The following is a 25,593-nucleotide window of genomic DNA, read 5'->3' as shown; positions in this document are numbered from 1 at the left end:
AATTTTTTATATCATGACCATTAATTAATACTAATTCTTTATTTATTACATTCTAAATGCTACTATTCAGAAATGTTTTTAAACCATAGCTACTGAATACTTGAAACGGATATTAAATATGCTCTAGATAATATAAGAAGATATATATTGTGACTACGAAATCTCTATTTTTTAATAATTAATTTTAATTAAAGACATGCATCCCAACGAACGTATTCATAATAGAACTAAACTTCTCCACAAATTATTTAACACCAGAAGTAACTAAAACAAGAGACGAATAAGAACCTTTGCCGTGAAGATTTTTATATATAATGAGAAAACTTCAAAAGATAGATATCCAATGTCGAACTTGAAACAGCAACAAGCAACAGTGAACCATAAACCAAAACTCGACGAGAACTTTAAAACTCGGATCGTCAATGGAAAATCTTCATCTTTGTGTGCTTTTTGAGAACAAAATTGAACTTGAGATTGGGTTCGTACTCCACTTTGATTCTAATTAAATTTATGCGATATGTTCTGTGGGAATGCGTATTCTTCTATATAAAGTACTAATGTGTTTGGTGCCCTCTTTTCTCCTCCTTGTTGATTTATTTATTAGATTCTCTCATTGCTGATTTATTTATCAGATTCTTTCTCCTTTTTTTTTCAAGTATGTGCATCTTAGTATTCAAATCCTATATGCCTAACTGTGTGTATGTGTTGATGGAGAAGAAGAGTGGGAATGTGGAGAGGATCATGAGTGTGTGATGTGAAATGAGATGCGAGGGATAGGGGATGTGGGAGAGTTGGCCATAAAATGGGGATTATGGGTGTTCTTATTTTTTAAGGTAAAGATCAGATTTTTGGTTAAAGTTCGATAATAAACTTTACCAATTTAATGTTGTTGACGGCCATATTTGACCATCCCTTTTAAAATTAATTTATTTATAATTAATAATTTATAATGAATATTTTGAATATATTTTTAATCAATAACACCTATTTTTTACAAAATTAATTTGGTATTAATAATTTTCAAATTGATAATTAAATTTGATAATTGTAATTATAAATATATAATACTTACTATTTTACGGTTATTAAAATAACCCTTTATATATATTACATAGACCTTACAATTAGTGTAATTAGTCATTCGTTGATTTTTAGTTAATTGATATATCATTTCTATAATTCAAAACTAATATCACAATTTGGAAAATAGAGTATTCTATAATTAATTATTTTACAATAATTAGTAGCATATATGATAATTATAATTTTACTATATTTTATTGAAAATAATTAAGTTTATTTAATATAATTTCAAAAGGGATTAAAAAGGGCTAAAGGATATAATTGCAATTTTTTTATTAAACACAAAAGGCTACATTTTAAATTAAAACTAGACCAATACATAGGCCCAATCCAGAATTGACCCGGTCCATACAACCCCTCCAATCCACCTTGGCAATCCCCGTCACCTCATATGAACCAATAGAAATTTGCCATGTCGCCTATCTCCACTACTCACATAAGAAACACACACAAATCTGAGCCGTTGATTCATACGATCAACGATCCATATTTTATCTTGATTTCCCTTATAATTTTAACACCTCCCAGATCTAATCTCAGCTATTGAAACACATGGATCCAACGAGTCATATATTTCTCCATTAAAATCCTTTAATACCTGAATTATCAGAGCAATTGATCAAATGATCCAACGGCCCAAATCGATTCCTTCCACTTTAACCTAGAGACTGGATGGTTTCACCCCAAAACCCTAAAATAATTTCACTCTCGTCCTAGCCACCCACTTTCCCTTTCCTCTCTCATTTCTCTCAAACCCCAGACCCATCAATCCCAGAAAACTTGCACTAATTCGTGCAAGGTTGTGAATCGTGACCCTAAATCATCCCTTATGCCTTTTGACTCTGTGAATCTCGTTGATATCTCCCCATTTCATCCTAAGAATTTGAAATGTCGAGTTCTTTGACCAAGACACAAACAGGAAACTTCAGTCTTCAAATCTTCTGATGTTGTGACGAAATTAGAGCATACATGTGTCACGACCCAAAATCAAACTAATTATAATGACACCTTACCCAACCCGCTAGGTAAGGCAATTAACAACAATCCAATTCAATTGAGATTTACTGAGAAAAATAAATGATGAAATAACTAAACTTTTATATAACTTCCCATGGACTAGTAGTACAAATCATGAGCTTATAAGATTTAGAGTTTACAAAGATGGTATGAAATAAATACATCATATGTTCGAAATATACATAAACAAATTTATAATTCTAAAGCTACCAAGAACAAGAGGCAGCTATAGCAGGAACGCAGGTACATCTCCAATGTCAGCTCCCGCCATATGCAGCAATATTAGCTCCAAATCTGTACGCAAGGTGCAAAAGTCTAGTATGAGTACAACCGACCCCATGTACTCAATAAGTAACAAACCTAACATTAGGTTGAAAGTAGTGATGAGCTTAGACATCGGTTAGAGTCCAACAACAATAGCCAAGAACAACTCGTAAAAATATAATAAAAGAAGTACAAGTAATAACTCAGATATAGGATGCTCAACTCGTTCACAGATACGGAAAAATAGGCATGCTTTTTAGGTATATCAGTAAAACCCAAATCTTTCACCGAAATTACCCAAATTTTAGGTAGATCCCAAGGACTGGTAGTACAAATCATGAGCTTCTAAGATTTAGAGTTTACAAAGCTGGTATGAAATAAATACATCATCTATTTGAAATATACATAAACAGATTTATAATCCTAAAGCTACCAAGAACAAGAGGCAGCTATAACCGGAACGCATGTATATCACCAATACCAGCTCCCGCCATACGCAACAAGATCAGCTTCAAAATACGCACGCAAGGTGCAGAAGTGTAGTATGAGTACAACTGACCCCATGTACTCAATAACTAATAAACCTAACCTTAGGTTGAAAGTAATGACGAGCTTGGACAACGGTCATAGTCCAACACCAATAGCCAAGAAAAACTCTTAACAATATAATAAAAGCAGCACAAGTAATAACTCAAAGATATGATGCTCAACTCGTTCACAGTTACGAAAAAATAGGCATACTTTTCAGGTATAACAGTAAAGCCCAAATCTTTCACTGAAATTACCAAAATATGAGTATGTTAGAAAACTATGATTTTTCCCATAAACTTTTAATAATAGATATGATGTTTCATTATCAGATAGCATGAGGAAAGTAGACCTTTATTCCTACAAGTCAATGTGCATGTGAAGCCATGAATGTCACAATACTGTTTAGCATGAGGAAAAATATCTCTATGCCTACATGCCAAGTATGTATGTCAAATGTAATGCATCACTGTGATGAACTCATGTACTCACACTCTTAGAGTACTCAATCTCACTGTCTCACACTCAATCACTCGGTACACTAAATCTATCGGCACTCGGTACCTGCTCTCACTGCTGGTATGTCAGACATCGAAGGGGCGGTTCCTACCCAAGCGCTAATATAAGCCAACATGGCCTGCTGCGGCGTGCATCCCGATCCCATCATGAATCAATAAAATCGGTTGCGGCGTGCAGCCTGATCCCATAAATATCACTCACAATCCGGCCCTCAGACCCTAACTCAGTCATCAATCTCTCAAGTCTCTCGGGCAGACAAATCTCATGCCATTCAACCCAAATAATAATAATATGATGTGACAACGAATTATAACAGAGACTGAGATATGATATGCAAATTAATGATTATGACTGATTATGTAATTACAATTTAAGCAAATAACTAAATGATAGAAATGACCTCATGGGGTCCCAATAGAATAAGTATATGGCCTAAATATGATTTCTAACATGGATCACAACTCAATTACTCAGTATTGAAAAATAGGCCTATGACAACACTTATTTTTGTAACGGTTCAGAAACTGTTGCCCTAGACCACATGTCGTAATGGATGCAACCGTTACAATGGAGTTTAGGGAATATCATCACGCTACAGCTATAAAATCATTGCAATTGTAATATAACTGTTGCCATAGATATTTTTTTCGCAACGGTACTATGAACCGTCCCAATAGATCTATTTATGGCAATGATTTTATAGAATAAAATTTTATTAGAACGGTTATTTACAGCCTCCTTATTCCCCCCCCCCCCAAATTTCGATAAACCCGCCCAAAAACCCCTCTTCCTTTTATTTTTAACTAATTTTAATAATATAAATATTAGGTTAAAACATTTTGTTGCCCTTTCCCCCACTAACGTCAATACATCCAAAGCGAAGCCACAAAATAAGGCTCAATCAGATACCCCAAATAAGGCTCCTATTCTCTTTCATTTTGAACACAGAGGATAAAACTCCCCAACCCAGATGCTCTCCCCAAATCCCTAAATCCAACGTCAGTGATTTTTGCTATGTAAGTTTTTTTGACGCCTTTTTTTTAATCTTTTTCTACTATCCTTGATTGTGTTAATATCTGTTCTTCAATTAGAAGATCGTCTTGGTTTTTGTCGATCATTTTGGTATTATTATTACCCTTTCTCTCTATTTCTTTCTTGGTATTTGATAATGGATGCTTAGATATTATTTTTACCGTTGCTTTTATTTTGTTAAACATCTTGTCTTATTGTTTAGTTCCTTTACTTTGTTCATCTGTTTGGTGCTTGTTATTGATATTGCTGGAATGGTTAAAGTTTGGATCTTTTTTACATTATCTTTGTGGAATTTATTCTGATATGATAATAGATGCTTAGATATTTTTATCGTAGCTTTTATTTTGTTGAACTACATATCCTAGTGTCTAGTCCCATTACTCTGTTCCATATGTTTGGTGCTTGTTTTTGTTGTTGTTGATGCTGGTATGATTAAAGGTTGAATCCTTTTTTACATTTTTGTGGAATTTTGTGTTATATGATCTATATGTACCATGAAAACAACTTCTTATAGAAATGCAGCGTGCAATAGGCCCTTGTGGTCCAGCCTTTCCTCGGACCCCGCACATAGCGGGAGCTTAGTGCACCGGGCTGCCCCTTTTTATTTTTTATGATCTATATGTAAGAGTTATACTCGAATTGCTTGAAAAGCTGCATGCTTTTGACGGCTTTTTCAACAACAATTTTTGGGCTTGTTCTGCTTTGTCTTTAAAGTTTCTACCATGTTGGTTTGAAGAAATATATTGGTTTGAAGAATTATCTCTGTGCCATCTGCTTGGTGCTTGTTATTGTTATGGTTAAAGTTTGGATATTTTTACATGTCTTTTTGGAAATTGTTGTTGTATGATCTTATGTGTAAAAGTTCCACATGAATGTGCTTGCAAAGCTGCCTGCCTGCTCTCACCAAATAATTTTTGAGCTTATTCTGATTTACTACTAAAGATATTGTGTTGTTGGTTTGAAGATCTATCTATGCTTATTGGTGATGAGTATATTTACTTAAGTTGGGAAAACCATTATTGCTTCATATGCTTTCTCAAAGAAAACCTTCAGTCTTGAAACTCTTGATCTTTCTACTATTGTTTGACCTTTAAGTACTGCTTTTCTAAATGCATATCAGTTTTCTTTGAAAATGCAAACTTTGATTGACTATAGTGCATTACTGGTCCCCTACCATCTATTGATATGTTGTTTAACATAATTATCAATTATCTGTCTCTATGGATTTACTTTTCTTGCTTTTCTCAACTTTCTTCATTGTTTGCAAGTGAAATTGGAAAAAGATAATTGAGCCAATTCTTAGCATATATACTAATTTTGCCTTTTTCATAGAAATGCTACTTCAACTGGGTCCTTTCACAATTTTGCTTTCATCTGTTGGGAACTAAGACAGTTGGCTACTTATGTTATGCTGATGCTGAATAGTACTCATTTTGTTTGATTTTACCTATTATATTTAGCCCACTTTCTTTTTGCATCTCCACACCATTTAAGAAAGATTGACAATGCTACACTGAAGGGTTTAAGTTATGTAATTTACCTCTGAATATTTTTATTCAAATTATTAAAAAATCAATTACACGTGATTGTCCAATTATTTTAATCATAAGAGTTATATCCGGGGTGTGAAAATTTCAGTGAACTAAGTTTTACTATTCAATTGTACTTGCTTAAATCCTTGCATGGGTTCAGTAATGTGGCTTTCTCGGATTTGTTAGAGTTTATAAAATTACCAAGAACGTCGTTACACGAATTCAACGTCTCAACCCCGATTTGAGACTTGATCCTCACATACTAATCTTCTGTGCTCGTGCACCTGGAGAAGCTTCCTCTCCACACCAAGCTGATATTCAACCAATCAATTTTCCATCTGATGGTAGTAACAATCAAGGTCAGTCCATACCATATGTTACACGTCTTCTCTTTCCTCTTCTTCTCCTTTTTTTTTGTTGCTTATTCTACCACTGCGCTCTCTCTCTCTCTCTCTCTCTCTCTCTCTCTGGCAATGTTTGTTTTACTAGTTTTAAAGGAGATTTATAGTGGAGAAAGAGGGGTTGTTTGTGGAGTCATTTTATGGGAGTGTAGTTGAGGCATTGGTTTACTTGACATTATTTGACTGTAGTTGAGGCGTTGTAGCATATATGAATCTGATATGTCTTCTCCGACAATTTGGAAATAGAGGAATTGAAGAATCTTCAGGGAGGGAAAAGGAACCTAGGGAGCATAAACTATAAAAAGTTAGTTTCTGTTTCTTTTAAGGTGTAAAGTAAACTAGTATTATCTTTCATAGATAATTGGGTTAACTTGGTGAAAGATCATGGTTAATTCGTGTAGGGTTTGGAAAATTCTTTTGGCATTGTGTCAGTGCATTATTAATGAAATTATCCTGATCTAAAGAAGAAACTTAAAGCCCAAAATGAAGTAAAGATGTTTGCAGATGGGCTGACTTTCTTGTGAAAAATGGAAATTCTATCAAAATTATGTGGTTTTACTTTGATTAATAAAGTATTTCTGAAATAAAATTGAGGTATTAGTGGACTACATATTGGTTCTATTTTTCCATGTTCTTTTTTGGGAACTTAGAGTTACACACCAATAAGATGGAAGGATTTGATATTGCACCCATAAACTCAGTAGAATTTGAAAAAAAAAAACTTTATGTAAGTAGGATGTCATTTTGTATTTTTGGTTGTGCTTTGTGATGCCTTTTGGTCATCCTCAGGCACATGTCATCTTCATCATGTTACTTACATGCTTATGTAGATCAAAATCTATGCTTGTTGAAAATACATTTGGCAAAATGTGGAACAGAGTTATACTAGAGAGGACTAAGCCTTAGCGGAACTGTCTTTTTTTTTTTTTTTTTACACTTTTGGAGGACCTACAGTATTTCAATTAGTATTAGTGACTAATGCTTTTTGTTGAGAATCATATTTTTGTCTAAAGCTCTCTATTTTCTGTATACAATCCTATAAGCATGTTTTGCCTATCACATTAATAAAAGAATTAACTTCATTTTAAAGAAAAGCATTTTGGCAAAAGAACTTTCAGAACACACTTTAGACATATACTATCCAAATAAAAATACTAGGTTCAGTCATTTGGAAGTAAAAGAAGAAAAAATGATTGTGATTGCGTGAAGTTCGAAGGCTTAGGAGTCGGCTATTTTGCTGCATTTTTGGGTGATTTTTACAGCTGTTTTGCTGCGTTTTTTTGTTGTTACTACACTTGCATTAGGTCCGGCATTTAGAAGTTTAATCCTTTATGATAAACATTTATGCAAGAGAGTAGTTCATCGGCAAATTCAAATTGAATTGTATGATGATTACAGTCTGAGATTCGTATTAACGAAATATGTCGTTTAGTGTACTCAGTTACCTCTCCTACTTGTCATGTGTTTTGTCTTTTTGTTGAGATTTGTCAAGACCCAAAACAACCGTCGTGATGACGCATATCGTGGAACTAGGCAAGCCAATTACTCAACTATTCCAACATAACCAAAAGCTTTGAAACAAAATACGGAAGCAGTTAATATTTAAGGAAAATCTTTAAAACATAAATAAATACGCAACCCAATACAATCTCTCCCTAAACCGGGATGTTACCGAGTACATGAGCTTCTACAATGGAAGATAGTCAAATACAGTGTCTAAAGAGTAAAAAAAACTGAAATACAAGTAAAGATAATGAAGGAGGGTCAAGGTCTGCGAAAGTCATGCAGCTACCTCGATAGTCTCTCGAGATCATGACTCCACAATGAGCAACCGCCGTGACTGGAAGCACCTGGATATCCACACGAGGTGCAGGGTGTAGCGTGAGTACAACCATTGTCACGATAGAAAATGCTGAAGCTGCAATGGTCCTACCTTAAAGGACTCCGAAGATCACAGTACAATTGAAACCTACGGTGATAGTTCAGACTTACCAGTAACAGCCTACTGCTGCTACCATGGATGAAAAGGATCGGGAATACAAAGCAGTCCCGTGGACATATCAACAAAAAGGGAAAGCCAATATGACGGATTCCGCAGCGGCTCACGGCATGACTAGGCCAGGGAGGTGTTACGCTCTTGAGGATATAAACCGAGGGAATCTAGGAAGGGTACGGATTCAGAGAAGAAATATAACAGATCTGAAGGCCGTAGAATTTTGGAAGAAGATGTCAACCAAAGAATACTCCGTTAGGAGCAACTGAAGAAAACCCCGCACAAATATCAATCATGGATTTACTGATGAGTTCTGACAGTCATAAAGATGCCCTGATGAAAGTGTGAAGTGGGGTGAGCGTACTGAGCAATAACATAAGTGAGGCACTGGTAACAACAATTGGGAAAATGGTCGAAGCAAATATGATCACTTTCCGAAGAGATGAGCTTCCTATCTAAGGCGTGGGTCAGAACAAAACTCTACACATCACTGTCAAATGTGGAGATAAGGTGGTGTCCCCAGTACTGATTGATGGAGGATCAGGATTCAATATCTGCCCGCTCTCTACTCTGTGAGAGTTGCATATCCATCTAAGAGAAGTCAAGGAATGTCATGCGAGGTTAAGGGCTTTTGACGGGTCGCAAAAGGATGTCATTGGAGAAATTTATTTGGCACTGCAGAGTGGACCAATTGAGTTTCCCATACTATTCCAAGTGATGTATATTTCATCTTCATATAACTTATTACTAGGAAGACCTTGGATACACATGGAGGGGGCAGTACTATCTACCCTACACCAATGTATGAAGTTCGAATGGGGGTGTCAACAGATCGTAGTCCACGACGAATGGAGCCAATCAGCTTATCTGGAACACACAGTCCCGTTCATAGAAGGATTAGACGGGGTCGCTTTCCATGCAGTAGAGTTCATGCAGACCACCGAAATAGAAGAGACTAAGCAAAACCTAAGAATGCAGTCATCATATAGATCAAAGATGGCCATGAGGAAAATGATGAAATACAGATACAGTCCAAGAACCGAGCTGGGAGCCCAATCAGACAGGATAATAGAGCTGATTGAGCCATATGGGCAGAAAGGAAGAGTCGGCCTACGGTATCAGCCATCGACTGAGAAGGCGTGTATCGGTAGCTTCGGGAAAAAGGAGATTTTATGCCAGAGCGTTTATCGGGTACGTGTTAGAGCTCAGTGCCAGATGACGACATCGTCGATGGAATGGAAAGGCTGTTCGTGACCATACTTGAGGAATGTTGTGAAGGAATTTATATTATGTCACCGACCATTCGGGAATCTGAACTAGGAGAGGACTTGCAGAATTCGACTGTTAGCCCGTCATTGGTTCGCCAAGAGTCTTGGTAGTGTGGAATTATAAATGTTTTGAAAAGAGCGCACGGTCAATTGAGGCTCGGACCGTGTCTGTAGTTTTTTGTTATTTGCCTCTTTGAACGCTCAGACGTTGCTCTTTTGATGAAAGAAAAGAATTGCTTTCTTAAAATTATTGCAAATTTATTTATTGCTTCATTTATACTTTGTTTTTCTTTTCAGTAATCAAAACGATAAAAACCTGCATTCGCGATTATGACATATAACGAAACCCTCGAGCAAAGCGATCCAACTTACGAGGAGTACGATGAGAGTATGATGCCAGATAATCTCCCAAGAGAGATCGAACAACTGGAAAGCCAGAGAAAGCCTAAGCTTGAAGAGACAGAAGTGGTCAACCTCGGAAGCGAAGAAGATATAAAAGAAACCCGAAACAACATCCATCTAGAAGTAGAGCAGAATGAAGAATTGGTTAAGCTCCTCCGAAGTACATTGATATATTCACATGGTCGTATGATGACATACCTGGGTTAAGTACTGATATTGTTCGCACCGATTGCCTATCGATCATGCTAGACCACCAGTCAAACAAAAACCCATAAAATTCAAACTAGACTTGAGTTTAAGGATAAAGGAAGAAGTAACCAAGCAAATAGAGGTGAATGTAGTGAGGGCAATAAATTATCCCACATGGTTGGCGAATATCGTCCCAGTGCCCAAGAAGGATGGAATGATCAAGATATGTGTAGATTATCGAGATTTCAACAAAGCCAGCCTAAAAGACAATTTCTTTTTACCTAATATACATATCCTCATCGACAAATACGTGAAGCATGAACTGCATTCGCTCGTGGATTGTTTCTCTGGGTACCACCAGATCCGGATGCACGAAAAAGATGCAGAAAAGACAGATTTTACTACACCTAGGGGAGTCTACTGCTATAGATTCATGCCCTTCGGTCTCAAAAATACTGGCGCTACTTACATGAAGGCCATGACAACCCTCTTTCACGACATGATTCACAAAGAGATCGAGGAATATGTGGATGACATCATCATCAAGTCTCGGAAGAGTTCAAAACATTTTGATGATATTAGGAAGTTTTTCGAACGTTTGTGGAGGTATAGTTTGAAGTTGAATCCTGCAAAATGCGCATTCGGAGTCCCTGTTGGAAAATTGCTAGGTTTCATCATTAGCAAAAAAGGGATAGAGTTAGATCCCTCAAAGATCAAAGCTATTCAAGAGTTGCCACCGCCCAAAAGTAAGAAGGATGTGATGAGTTTCATGGGTAGATTGAATTACATCAGCCGTTTCATAGCCGAGTCTACAGTAATTTGTGAACCTATCATTAAGCTGTTGAAGAAACATGCTGCCACAAAATAGACAGAAGAGTGTCAGAAAGCCATCAACGGAATTAAGGAGTATTTGTCAAATCCGCTAGTGTTGGTTCCTCCCGGGCCTAGGAAGCCACTGTTGCTGTGCCTGCCGGTCTTGGACAATATTTTGGATGTGTTGGGACAACATGACGAAAGCGGAAGACAGAGTAGGCCATCTACAACTTAAGCAAGAAATTCACACCGTGTAAGGCCAAATACACTTTGATTGAGCGCACTTACTGTGCTTTGACTTGGATCGCCCAGAAACTGAGGCATTACATGTTAGCATACACCACGCATTTGATATCCTGACTCGACCCGCTCAAGTATATCTTTCAGAAGCCAATGCCTATAGGAAAACTAGCTAAATGGAAAATTCTTCTCAGCGAATTTGACATTGTGCACATAACACAGAAGGCCATCAAAGGAAAAGCTTTAGCCAACCACCTTGTAGAGAATCCAGTGGACAAGGATTATGAGTTGCGCACTGTGTACTTTCTCGACGAGGAAGTATTGTTTGCCGGAGAAGATATTGCAGAGTCATACCTTGGATGGAGAATGTTCTTCGACGGAGCGGCAAACTTCAAAGGAGTGGGAATTAGGGATGTCCTAATTTCGGAATCAGGACAAAACTATCCAGCATCAGCAAAGATAAGGTTCCCTTGCACCAATAATATGGTCGAATACGAAGAGTGCATCATTGGGATCAAGATGGCAGTTGACATGAACATCAAAGAGCTCTTGGTCATAGGGGATTATGATCTATTAATACATCAAGTCCAAGGGGAGTGTTCTACCAAGAAAGTTAAGATCCTTCCATACCTGCACTGTGTAAAAGAGTTATGCATGAAGTTCACAAAGCTCGAGTTTAAGCACGTTCCCAAGATCCATAAAGAGTTTGTCGATACTCTTGCAACCCTATCATCCATGATTTAGCATCTAGATAAGAATTACATCGACCCTATTGAGGTAAAAACCAGAGATCAACATGCATACTACTTTCATATAGACGAAGAGCCAGAATGTTGACCGTGGTACCACGAAATGAAAAGGTTCCTCGAAACATGAGAGTACCCAGAGAGTGCTACAGATAGTCAAAAGTGAGCGCTCAGAAGGCTGGCAAATCACTTTTTCCTCGACGAGGAAGCCCTGCATAAAATGACCCCAAACTTTGGTCTGTTGAGATGTGTAGATGCCGCTGAAGCAACCAAATTGTTAGAAGAAATACATATGGGAACATGCAGACCCCACATGAACGGCTTCACCTTAGCCAAGGGGATTTCACGGGGATTTCATCTGGGTTCCGCCTAATGAGTTCAATGTAATGGGTTCGCGTTGGCCGCTCGCCGCTGTGATTGGACCTATAGAGCCCGCCACATAAAATGGGCACCGTTTCATCTTAGTAGTCATTGACTGCTTCACCAAATGAGTCGAAGCATCTACCTACAACACAGTCATAAAGAAAGTGCTGGCAGATGTTGTTCGTAACAACATCGTCTGCCGATTTGGGATACCTGAGTCAATCATCACTGACAATGCAGATAATGTCAACAGTGATCTCATGAGAGAAATTTGTGAGAAGTTCAGAATTGTCCAGCGCAACTCTACAGCCTACAGCTACAAATGAATGGAGCAGTTGAACCAGCCAACAAAAACATCAAAAGGAGTCTGCGGAAGATAGTGGACAATAATAGGCAATGGCACGAGAAGTTATCCTTCTCCTTACTAGGTTATCGAACCACCACGAGGATATCCACTGGGGAAATGCCATACCTATTGGTATATAGAACCGAAGTAGAGCGTTCTCAAGGCTGTTAGAAAAGTATGGAGTTCGCCATAAGGTTGCCACACCTTACCACCCGCAAATGAACGGGCAAGTGGAAGTGTCCAATAGGGAAATCAAAAGTGTCCTGACCAAGACAGTGAATGCGACTCGGACTAATTGGGCAAGGAAGTTGGATGATGCGTTATGGGCTTACCGCACAACATTTAAAACTCTAATTGGTATGTCTCTGTATAAGTTGGTGTTTGGAAAAGCATGCCATCTTTCGGTGGAGCTTGAGCATAAAGCCTTATGGGCACTGCGGCAGTTGAATTTGGATATGGAAACCGCGGGCACAAGTAGACCTACAGAATTACATGAACTCGAGGAGTTCCCATTCCAGGCATTTTAGTGTCACGCCCCGACCTCGGTCGAGCAAGACTGTACAATACCTTCTACCCAAACTTACTCATAAATAAAGAGAAGATCTATTTCATTAATTAGACAGTGAGGAGACTCATGTGAACAACAACACCAATTCATTATCAGCAGTTTCATCAGCTATAAGTTATAAAATACATACACTTTCATAGTTTTGTGCGGAACGTGTGATGCAGTTACCAAAATTACTAGTTTATCTTTCTCAACACCGACATACCACCCACACAATATCTACGGAGCCTCTAATAGATACAAAAGAGTATGATGATAGTGCCGACAATAAGGCCCCGGATATACCTCAAAACATAATACATAAGGACAAAATTTATACGATCCCGAATGAGGTGGGGCTCACCAAGTCAGCTGGGGAGAGGGTGTACCGCTATCAACGATCAAAGCCGCCTGCTGTGGAACCACCTGCATCCGTTTAAGACGCAGCGCCCCCGGCAAAAGGGACGTTAGTACATGTGGAATAGTACTAGTATGAATGAGTAAGCACCCTCTCAATAGAACGAATGATGAAACAAGAATGAACAATCATAAAATCAATGGGAAGTCTCAAACAATACCCAAAACATCAAGTTAGGAATAAGACAAGGTTTCAAGTGATTTCCATATTTTAAGTTGGGAGACCTTTAGTATCGATATTCCATCGTTTACAATTTCCAACATAGTCACCACCATGTCTGCGGCATGGCGTCTGATCACAACCCGATTGGCTAGGCCGTCTCATACGAGACATCAACCACAATCACAATTTCAATTTCAATTTCCAACACAATCACCACCATGTGTGCGGCATGGCGTCCGATCACGACCCGATCGGCTAGGCCGCTGCATCCGAGACATTGTCCTCTTCTATCAATCATCCCATTTCATACCTCTTTCACATCTTTTTATTTCATTGGCACTAGTGGTCACAATTGTAATATCCCCCTTTTGTGTGGCGTGTTGGCCATATTTCATATTTTATATTTTGTGCTTACCTTTTCACTTTCAACCATCATCATTGATTTTCAACAAGGCGTTTACGTTCAAGTCACTAAGCATACAAGTTAGCAAACAAGAGTCTTAAGTGCATTGAGATTTCTTACACAATTGGCATTCGCTATAATTTGAAACGCAACATGAGGCCATAACATTTAGCTAAGCAACCAATATTTTGAACACATTACCAAATAGTAGTACAACTTAACAAGAGCATTGGGAATACATATTGAACACAAAAGTCTTTTGACACAAAGTTTATTCGGAAAAATCGATTCATAATGAGTAACTTGGGAATTACAATGACATTGTGCGGTTCAATTCTATGGGAAGAGTTTAGCCAACATACCTCACTTGATCTTCCTTAAATACTAAAATGTTCCGAAAATTATAGCAACTTCGATCTATTTCAGAATTATAACAAATTGAACCAAAAATTAGGAAGATGATCATGGTTCCAGCTCATTTGAGCGTTTTATCAAACACTAGGTGTGCATTAAGATTTCAAGGCCCTACAATGGTGGATTCCATCATCCACCCGTTATCTACCATTTTTAGCCCAATAATCGTCCTACACCCTTAGATAACACATGCATGCAAGAGGGACAACTACCATACCCAAGAATTTCCTTACTAATTACCTATTTTTAGTTAAATTTCGAAATTGAGGGTTAGGGTATAGAATCTTACCTCTAGGATGAAGACCTAGTATTTTTTCCTTGTTAATCTTCCAAGATTTGAGTAAGAATTGAAGAACAATTAGTTGAGGAACTCTCTCCCTCTCTAGAGCACTTTCTCACTCTCAAAATGTCAGGTTCTTATTTAAGAAACGGTCCATGGAGTCTATATAACGAAATGGGGTCGGGTTATAAAAACCAAAAAAATGAAGCTCTGAAACACAATCTGCGGTCGCATAATAATTTTGCGGTCCGCGAAATGGACCGCGAAATGGCCCTCTGGAACTGGGCATCGCTGCCTGGGTATGCGGCTGTTCTGCGGTCCGCATATCGATTATGCGGTGCAAAGCGGACCGCAGAATCTCCTCCCAGAATTCCTCATGTCGATCCTGCGATGCAATCTGTGGACCGCATAATGGCCCACAAATTTTGCTTCAGTTTCAACTTCACTCTGTGGCCATTCTGCGACCGCATAGTGGGCCGCAGAAATGTTTTTTTCTGCCAACATTTTCCTTTAACTCCCTAGCGCACTGTTCAACCCAAAAAGTCCGTACCGCGGCGAGCAAGCTCGTTGCGAAGAACTTCTACCATCACCAAACATATTAGCCTACCTCGTTACCACGGAACCTCGGGTTTTAGGTGAAATTTTATAGGGACTTATATCCTCCCCCACTTAAGATCATTCATCCTCGAATGAGGGTCTAAATCCGTCATTAGTACTCAACATGACCCAGCTGTTACTTCACACACACTAGTAGTCCCAATTTTTGACTAACTCCCCAAATTCCCAAAATGTTCGGCAGAGTTTCCCTTGTAACTGGCCTATCCACCTGTCAGAGAATCCCAGAAACCAATCCTAACAACATGTACATAATCCAACGATGCAACATATTATGAAACAACACCAACCGTGGCCTCATAAGCAATATATTCCCAGAAAGGAAATATCCTGCCTGTACAAGTGATACCTAGTTCATAGGAATTAATTTCATGGAAACTATTACATAGCTATTCAAATAAATGAGGGTACTTCTTTTTCATTTCTTCCTCGGCCTCCCAGGTGGCCTCTTTAACCTGTTGGTTTCGCCATAACACTTTCACGGAGGCAATTTCTTTATTTCTTAGATTTCGGACTTGCCTATCAAGAATGGCAACTGAAATTTCTTCATAGGTCAGTTCTTCATATACCTCAATAGTCTCTACTAGCACAATAACCGACGGATCTCCAACCACCTTCTTTAACATAAACACATTGAATACCGGGTGCACTAATGACATCTCAGGTGGTAGCTCAAGCTTGTACGCCACCTGACCAATCCTTTGAATGTTTATGTACGGTCCGACATACCCCGGACTCAATTTCCCTTTCTTACCAAACCGCATTATACCCTTCATGGGGGAAACCTTCAAGAATACCCAATCATCTTCTTTGAACTCCAAATATCTGCGACGAACGTCCTTATAGGACTTTTGACGACTCTGAGCTTTTTTCAACCGATCCTTAATGACCTTAACCTTCTCCATAGCCTGGTGCATGAGGTCTGGTCCTATCGATTCTGCTTCCCCAATATCGAACCACCCAATAGGAGATCTACATCTCCTACCATATAAAGCCTCGAATGGTGCCATCTGAATACTAGCATGGTAACTGTTGTTGTAGGCAAATTCTATGAGTGGCAAATGATCGTCCCCGCTGCCCTTGAAGTCAAGAACACAAGCGCGCAACATATCCTCAAGCGTCTGAATAGTCCGCTCTGCCTGCCCGTCAGTCTACGGGTGAAAGGTTGTACTAAGATTCACCTGAGTACCCAAACCTTGCTGAAATTTCTTTCAAAAATTAGCCGTGAACTGTGCCCCTCGATCCGAAATGATAGAAACTAGAGTGCCATGCAACCTGACTATTTCCTTGATATACAACTGAGCATATTGTTCCGCTGTGTCGGTAGATTTAACTGGCAAGAAGTGTGTTGACTTCATGAGTCGATCCACAATCACCCAAATCGAGTCGAATTTGCGAGGAGTGCGAGGTAGTCCTACCACAAAGTCCATGTTAATCATTTTCCACTTCCACATTGGAATTTCAATGCTCTACGCCAACCCACCGGGCCTTTGGTGTTCGGCCTTCACTTGCTTACAATTGGGACATCTTTCCACAAAGTCCGCTATGTTCATCTTCATATCGTTCCACAAATAGACTTCTCTAAGATCATGATACATCTTTGTAGAGCCAGGTGCACGGAATACCTAGAAGTTTGAGCCTCAGTCATGATTCTTTAACGGAGATCATCAACATTTGGAACACATAGTCGCCTTTGGAACCTTAGTGTACCATCATCCATGCCAAGAGAAAAGGCCATGGTCTTATGTTTTTGAACCCCCGCCTTCAATTGTACCAACAATAGATCGTTGAATTGCTTCTCTTTGACTTCCACCACAAGCGACGATTCAGCCCTATTTTGCACACTCACCCCTCCTTCACTAGAGTCCGCAAGGCGAACTTCTAAACTAGCCAACCGATGAACCTCCTTAGCCAACGGCCTTTGATATGCCTCCAAGTAAGCAAAACTGCCCATAGATTTTCGGCTAAGAGTATCCGCCACAACATTGACCATCCCCGGGTGATACAGGATGTCGATGTCATAATCCTTGAGTAACTCAAGCCATCTTCTTGTTACACCCCATATTTTCGTATGTGGAAGTTCGCCATAAATAAATTGATGAAAGCTCGAAAATGAGATGTTACATCCCGCATTTTTTTTGTACATTAAAGTTTTGTCGTAAGTTAATCGATGTAAGCTCGAGAATGAGATTATTTTGAGATTATAAGTATTATGTTATTTCAAACAAGGGATAAGTAAATTCATGAAGGCGAGAGGGTAAGCGAATCGAAGAAAATAAATTTCGTCGAAGTTTGACATTTTGGGATATAATACGGCCCGAGCTAAAATACCCGATATTTATGGACTAGTGCCATACAAGGTACCACATGACCATGATAGTAAGATGTATAAAGTATGACAAAAGTGAGTAGTATTTTAAGTAATTTGAGATAATTCTTAATTATGTGGATTTTTGGTTAATTGCGGATTTTTGATGGAAGATTAACCATGTAATTAAGGAAATGGGTGGATAAACTTTGGATAAGCTTAAATCCACCCCAACGTGGCAGCAACCCATGTCTAAAGTAATGACTATTGAATTACAAAACAAGGTGTCATATTTAGAGGAAATTGTTGGCCAAGTAAGCCTTATAAAGTGGGTCCTACATCCATTATAATAAAAGACATCTCTAACAAAGAGAGATACATCTCTAACAAAGAGAGATGATATGAAATGTGAGATTTCCATAAGAAATTTTCAGCAAGGTTCATTCCCCATTTCAAAAATGAAAGTATACTATGCACTTAGCCCTAAAAAACATGGAAAGAATGACTATGTTAGTCATCTTTACAATTGTATTCAATTGATATCAAAAATCCATTTTTGGAGGAGATTTTGGAGTTCATATGGTACTTTATGTTAAAATAGCAACGACAGTTCTTAAAATTGTGAAGAAATTCATACGAAATTATACTGCGTAATAGTGACGGGATTTTGCGATTCTAAAGGAGTACGGTGCAACCTTTTCCAAGAATATCATATGAATTTTTTCCTACTCCATGTATGTTAAGGCTATCCCTTATTTCTTTTGGCATGATCCATATGACACAAACGAAACGAGAAAATGCACAATTTTCATATACGACTCTATTCATAGAAATATTAGAGATGCTTATGTTCTTGATTCCCCACGTGTCATATTATTTTATCATCTGTTCATGGGTCTCAAAAATACGTAAGTTGGTAAAGTTTATTTCATGATATTAATCAGAGATATAATGGTCTTATGATGTACTGAGAGATCTTATTAACATATTTCTTATGCATTTCATGCATTTATACATGTACATTGACCCATGACCAGATGGCGTTATATACGCATATATATATATGTATATATATATATATATATATATATATATATGTATGTATATGGGATATGGGAAAGGTTATGGCGTTATATACGCACCACCACCTGATCAGTTGGTATACGTTGATGATTTTGCCCATAGTGGTCGAGATGATATGATGGGATGCCCTCAGAGGCCTGATGATGTTATGAAACATGTACCTATGCACGACATGACATTCATACGCATATGCATGACGCTATAACTATTTTATGATTTACAGTGTTATCCAGACTTACAGGTTGAGTCATTTACTCTATATTTCTTCCATGTCTATTTTGTACTTATTTATGTGCCTTACATACTCGGTACATCATTTGTGCTGACGTCCCTTTTGTCTGGGGACACAACGTTTTATTTGCTATCAAATACACCACCACTTGACACATTTCATTTCATAGACAGGTCGAGAGTCCTCCAAATAGGCTATCAGCTCAGCGGAAGGTTTTGCTGCGCTCCATTTGCTCCGGAGTTGCTTATGTGGTCAATATGATTAGGACATGTACTGATTAGTATGTCGGGGCCGTGTCCCGACCTTTATGACATTTATGTACTCTTAGAGGTTTGTAGACATATGTCGAATACGTGAAAGATTGTACGGCCTTGTCGGCCTATGTTTTGAGTTTATAAATGATCATGTTGGCCTATTAGGCCCGTATGTCACATGTATATGATGATGTAATAAGAAAGATACGTTACGTTGGTACTCGGTTGAGTAAGGTACCGGGTGCCCGTCGTGGCCCATCGGTTTGAGTCGTGACACTTCTCTGCCTCAAATTCAATTCCTTCTGTTTGAAAATATATTGAAGGCTCTTATGGTCCGTGAATACATCCACATGGACCCCATACAAATAATGACGCCAAATCTTCAATGCAAAGACCACCGCTGCAAGCTCTAAGTCTATGTGTTGGATAGTTCTTTTCATGATTTTTGAGTTGCCTAGAAGCATACGCTATCACCTTTCCATGTTGCATTAATACACACCCAAGTCCGATCCTTGAAGCATCGCACTATACCAAAAACCCATCCGTACCATGTAGTTAATCTTGATTTCAACTCTTGGAATCTCCTTTCACAAGCAACTGACCATTGGAATTTAACCGCCTTCTACGTCAATTTAGTCAACGGAGAGGCAAGAGTGGAGAACCCCTCCACAAATTTCATGTAATATCCAGCTAAGCCCAAGAAACTGCGAATCTTTGTTGGAGTAGTAGGTCTAGGCCAATTCTTCACGACTGAATTTTCTGGGGGTCAACCTCAATTCCTTATCTAGAGACAACATGACTCAAGAATGTAACAGATTCGAGCCAAAATTCACATTTCGAAAACTTAGCATATAATTGGTATTGATACAGAGACTACAAAACTGCCCTGAGATGATCGGCATGATCCTCCCGACTCCGCGAATAAACAAGAATATCGTCAATAAACATAATCACAAAGGAGTCGAGGAAAGGTTTGAAGACCCGATTCATAATATCCATGAAAGCTGCGGGGGCATTTGTTAGCCCGAAAGACATTACAAGAAATTCAAAGTGCCCATACCGTGTCCTAAAAGCTATTTTCGGAATATCATGCTCCTTGATCTTCAACTGGTGATACCCGGATCTTAAATCGATCTTGTAGAAGTACTTAGCACCCTGCAATGTGTCAAACAAGTCATCTATCATTGGTGTGGGTACTTATTTTATATTGTAACCTTATTGAGCGGCCGATAGTCAATACAGATTCTTAGCGACCCATCCTTCTTTCTTACAAATAGAACTGGTGCGCCCCAAGGCGACACACTCGGCCGGATGAAACCCTTCTCTGACAAATCTTTCAATTGTTCTATTAGGTCTTTCAATTCTGCCGGTGCCATTCTGTAGGGTGGAATAGATATAGGCTGCGTGCCTGGCATCACATCAATACCAAAATCAATCTCCCTATTTGCCGGGATCCCAGGGAGCTCAAGTGTAGGTGCCTCAGCATCGGTGTCCGTAACCCCGACCAAATGGTAGATACACCCCTTGTAAATCATCTTTGTGGCCTTAAGGTAAGAAATAAACCTACCCTTTGGAACCACATTATCCCCCTTCCATTCAATTACTGACTCGGTTGGAAATTCACACCTAACGGTTCTGGTGCGACAGTCAAGCTTAGCGAAACATGAATAAAGCTAATCCATCCCCATTATTACATCAAAATTGACCATCCCCAATTCAATGAGATCGGCCATGGTTTCTCGACCACGCACCGTGATAACACAACCCCTATACACCCGCGCGACCACAATAGACTCACCAACCAGAGTAGATACAGAGAACGACTCATGGAGCAGTTCCGGTTCTATCCCAAATTCCATAGCAACATAGGGAGTAACATAGGACAAAGTGAAACCGGGATCAATAAGAGCATACACATCATGAGATTGGACAGTCAATATACCTGTGACAACATCTGGAGAAGCCTCTGCACTCTGGCGACCGCTCATAGCATAGAAACAGTTGGGTCCTCTCGAACTCTGCGTACCACCCCTAGCTGCACCAGACCTTGCGGGTGCTGGAGTGCCTGGGGCTGGAGGAGGTGCTGAGGACGTAGTAGCTACAGAACTAGCTGGCTGTGCTGTACCCCTTCCCACACCCTGGCGGGGCGAACGACAATCCCTTTGAATGTGACCCCTCAATCAACACCCGTAGCATATGTGTAGGTCAATGTAATAGATTTCCAAGTGCATCTTCCCACACCTAGGGCATGGGGGCCTCCGCTGCTGCTGGAAACTCCCACCAGACTGACCCTGTTGGTAGGATCCCCTGTTGCCCTGACCGGGCCTAAAACGACTCCACTGCTGCTGACTAGGCCCCGATGGCGGTGCACTGACTGAAGAATAAGAAAAAGACTGGGATGGCACTGATGACCCTCCCCTGAATGTTTACCTGCCACCACCACCAAAAGAACCATCTAAGTTTCCCGCAGACCGGGCCTTACTGCTACCCTCACGCTCCATTATGTTCTTCAACTTACGATTCTCTGTAGCTTCAGAAAATGCCACCATCTTCCCATAGTTCATATCAGAATTCAAGGCAGCTGTGGCGGCCTCATTGATAACCAATGGGCTAAGGCCCTGCACAAACCGGTGCACTCTAGCCTCCATAGTGGGCATCATGTGAATAGCATACTTGGGCAGGTGCACGAACTCCATATGGTACTCCCACACATTCATGCTACCCTGTTTTAGGCTCTCAAACTCAGCGGCATGGGCCGCCTTAGTCTCGGCAGGCAAGAAATGATCCATAAAGGCATCAGTGAACTCACTCTACCTCGCCGGAGGGCTCCCCTCCTCACGGGACTCCTCCCATATCTCAAACCAAGAATAGGACACCCCTTACAGGCAGTAAGAGGCCAAATCCACTCCCTCTGTCTCAGTAGCATACATATCTCTGTGGGTCTTATGCATCTCATCGATGAAATCCTGGGGGTCCTCCTCGGGATCAGTACCAGTGAACACTGGATGATCTAACTGAAGAAACCTATTCACCGTAGAACAAGTAGAGTCCCCTTGCTGACTAGAAGAAGTGGGTGCGACATTCGACCTCTAGGCCTAGGAAGTCACTATTTGAGCCATCATCTGTATGGCACCCATAAGATCCCCATCAGAAACATCGAGACCGGAAGCTGGGGCTGGAGGTGGAACCGGAATATTAGTTGGAGGATTCATTGAACCCTCATCAGGTGTAGGAACTAGTGCAGCCTGAGCAGGAATAGTAGAACCCTTATCAGGTGTAGGAACTAGTGCAGTGGTGTAGTAAGTCGGGTGAATGTTCTCACCTCTCAAGTGCTCACCCGCATCATCAAGTATCAAATTAATTGCCACTCCTGGGGTAACATTGGCTTCTTGGCCAGTTCTTGCCTTCTTCCTAGGCGACATATCATATACTGAAAATTAGAGCAATGCACGAGTTAAAGGAGGAACAATCTTGCAATCAGCTTTATCGCACGATCTAAAACATCAAAGAAGGGTATTATTCCTAAATGTCCAAGTAGCCTCCTAATTATAGATGTGGTCGACAATACACCGATAAGAAGGACTCTACTAGACACGGCTCTGAGACATTCTAGGACACTTTAAAACCTTAGGCTCTGATACCAAGTTTGTCACGCCCCAAAACCGAAGAGCACGACTGGCGCTCAACCGAGTGAACCCGGCTGAGCAAGCCTATTAGATTTCCTTCTACCCAAACTCACTCATGAATAAAGAGAATATATATGTTTTTGTTAATCAACCAATAAAGTGATCATGTTGCTACCACCAATCCATTATCAGCAGTTTCATCATCTACAAGTTTCAGAATACATACACTTTCATAGTTTGATGTGGAACGTGTGATGCAGTTACCAAAATTACTAGTTTGACTTTCCCAACACTGACATACCACCCACACAATGTCTACGAAGCCTCTAAAAGATACAAAAGAGTACGATGATAGTGCCGGCAATAAGGCCCCGGCTATACCTCAAAACATAATACATAAGGACAAAAGATATACGACCTCGAATGAGGTGGGGCTGACCAAGTCATCTGGGGAGAAGTTGTACCGCCTGCTGTGAAACCACCTGCTGTGGAACCACCTGCATCCATTTAAGATGCAGCGCCCCCGGCAAAAGGGACGTTAGTACCTGTGGAATAGTACTAGTATGAATGACTAAGCACTCTCTCAATAGAACGAATGATGAAACAAGAATGAACAATCATAAAATCAATAGGATACTCAAACAATACCCAAAACATCAAGTTAGGAATAAGACAAGGTTTCAAGTGATTTCCATATTTTAAGTTGGGAGACCTTTAGTATCGATATTCCATCGTTTACAATTTCCAACACAGTCACCACTATGTCTGCGGCATGGCGTCCGATCACAACCCGATTGGCTAGGCCGTCTCATATGAGACATCAACCACAATCACAATTTCAATTTCAATTTCCAACACAATCACCACCATGTGTGCGGTATGACGTCTGATCACGACCCGATCGGCTAGGCCGCTGCATCCGAGACATTGTCCTCTTCTATCAATCATCCCATTTCATACCTCTTTCACATCTTTTTATTTCATTGGCACTAGTGGTCACAATTGTAATATCCCCTTTTTGTGTGGCGTGTTGGCCATATTTCATATTTTATATTTCGTGCTCACCTTTTCACTTTCAACCATCATCATTGATTTTCAACAACAAGGCATTTACGTTCAAGACACTAAGCATACATGTGAGCAAAAAAGAGTCTTAAGTACATTGAGATTTCTTACACAATTGGCATTAGCTATCATTTGAAACGCAACTTGAGGCCATAGCATTTAACTAAGCAACCAATACTTTGAACACATTAACAAATAGTAGTACAACTTAACAAGAGCATTGGGAATACATATTGAACACAAAAGTCTTTTGATACAAAGTTTATTCGGATTAATCGATTCATAATGCGTAACTTGGGACTTACAATGACATTGTGGGGGTTAAATTCTAAGGGAAGGTTATAACCAACATACCTCACTTGAGCTTCCTTAAACTCTAAAATGTTTCGGAAATTTTAGCAACTTCGATCTATTTCAGAAATATAACAAATTGAACTAAAAATTAGGAAAATGATCATGTTTTCAACTCATTTGTGCGTTTTATCAAACACTAGGTGTGTATTAAGGTTTCAAGGCCCTACTATGGTGGATTCCATCATCCACCGGTTATCTACCATTTTTATCCCAATAATCTTCCTACACCCATAGATAACACATGCATGAAAGAGGGACAACTCCTATACCCAATAATTGCCTTACTAATTACCTATTTTTTGTTAATTTTCGAAATTGAGCGTTAGGGTGTAGAAACTTACCTCTAGGATGAAGACCAAGTGTGTTTTCCTTGTTAATCTTCCATGATTTGAGTAAGAATTGAAGAATAATTGGTTGAGAAACTTTCTCCCTCTCTAGAGCACTTTTTCACTCTCAAAATGTCAGGTTCTTACTTAAGAAACGGTCCATAGAGTCTATATAACGAAATGAGGTCGGGTTATAAAAATCAAAAAAATAAAGCACCGAAACACAATCTGTGGTCGCATATCGGGTTATAAAAACCAAAAAAATGAAGCTCTCAAACACAATATGCGGTCGTATATGAGACCGCATAATGCTTCTGCGGTACGCAAAATGGCCCTCCGGAACTGGGCACCGCTGCCTAGGTATGCGGCCGTTCTGCGATCCGCATATCGATTCTGCGGTCACAAAGTGGACCGGAGAATCTCCTCCGGGAATTCGTCATGTCAATCTTGCGATGCAATCTGCGGCCCCCCAAAGTAATTTTGTGGCAGCATAATGGCCCACAAATTTTACTCAAGTTTCTTCTTCACTCTGCGACCATTCTGCGGCCGCATGTCTCTTTCTGCCAACATTTTCCTTTAAGTCCCTATCGCACTGTTCGACCCTAAAAGTCCGTACCGCGACGAGCAAGCATGCTGAGAAGAATTTCTACCATCACCAAAAATATTAGCTTACCTCACCACCATGGAACCTTGGGTTTTACGTGAAATTTTACGGGGCCTTACACCCAGAGTACAAGATTGTATAAGGAAAGGATGAAGATAATGCATGA

At 39.6% G+C, this 25,593-nt stretch overlaps 1 long non-coding RNA gene across 2 annotated transcripts; it reads left to right on the top strand.

The window, feature by feature from the left end:
• The first annotated feature begins 4,252 nt into the window (after positions 1–4,252).
• LOC107819201 (uncharacterized) lies at positions 4,253–19,611 on the top strand. 2 transcript variants are annotated; one of them, XR_001655653.2, is made up of 3 exons: positions 4,253–4,427; positions 6,162–6,334; positions 19,368–19,611. It is a non-coding gene; the product is annotated as an uncharacterized LOC107819201 (long non-coding RNA). The 2 variants fall into 2 exon arrangements; XR_001655652.2 differs by having other exon boundaries at positions 4,254–4,427; positions 19,372–19,611.
• Positions 19,612–25,593: the final 5,982 nt, after the last annotated feature.

Source organism: Nicotiana tabacum, chromosome 12 (assembly GCF_000715075.1).
Source record: "Nicotiana tabacum cultivar K326 chromosome 12, ASM71507v2, whole genome shotgun sequence".
NCBI classification, from domain to species: Eukaryota; Viridiplantae; Streptophyta; class Magnoliopsida; order Solanales; family Solanaceae; genus Nicotiana; species Nicotiana tabacum.
Note: the sequence above shows the minus strand (reverse complement) of the source record. Positions and strands in the feature narration are given on the sequence as shown.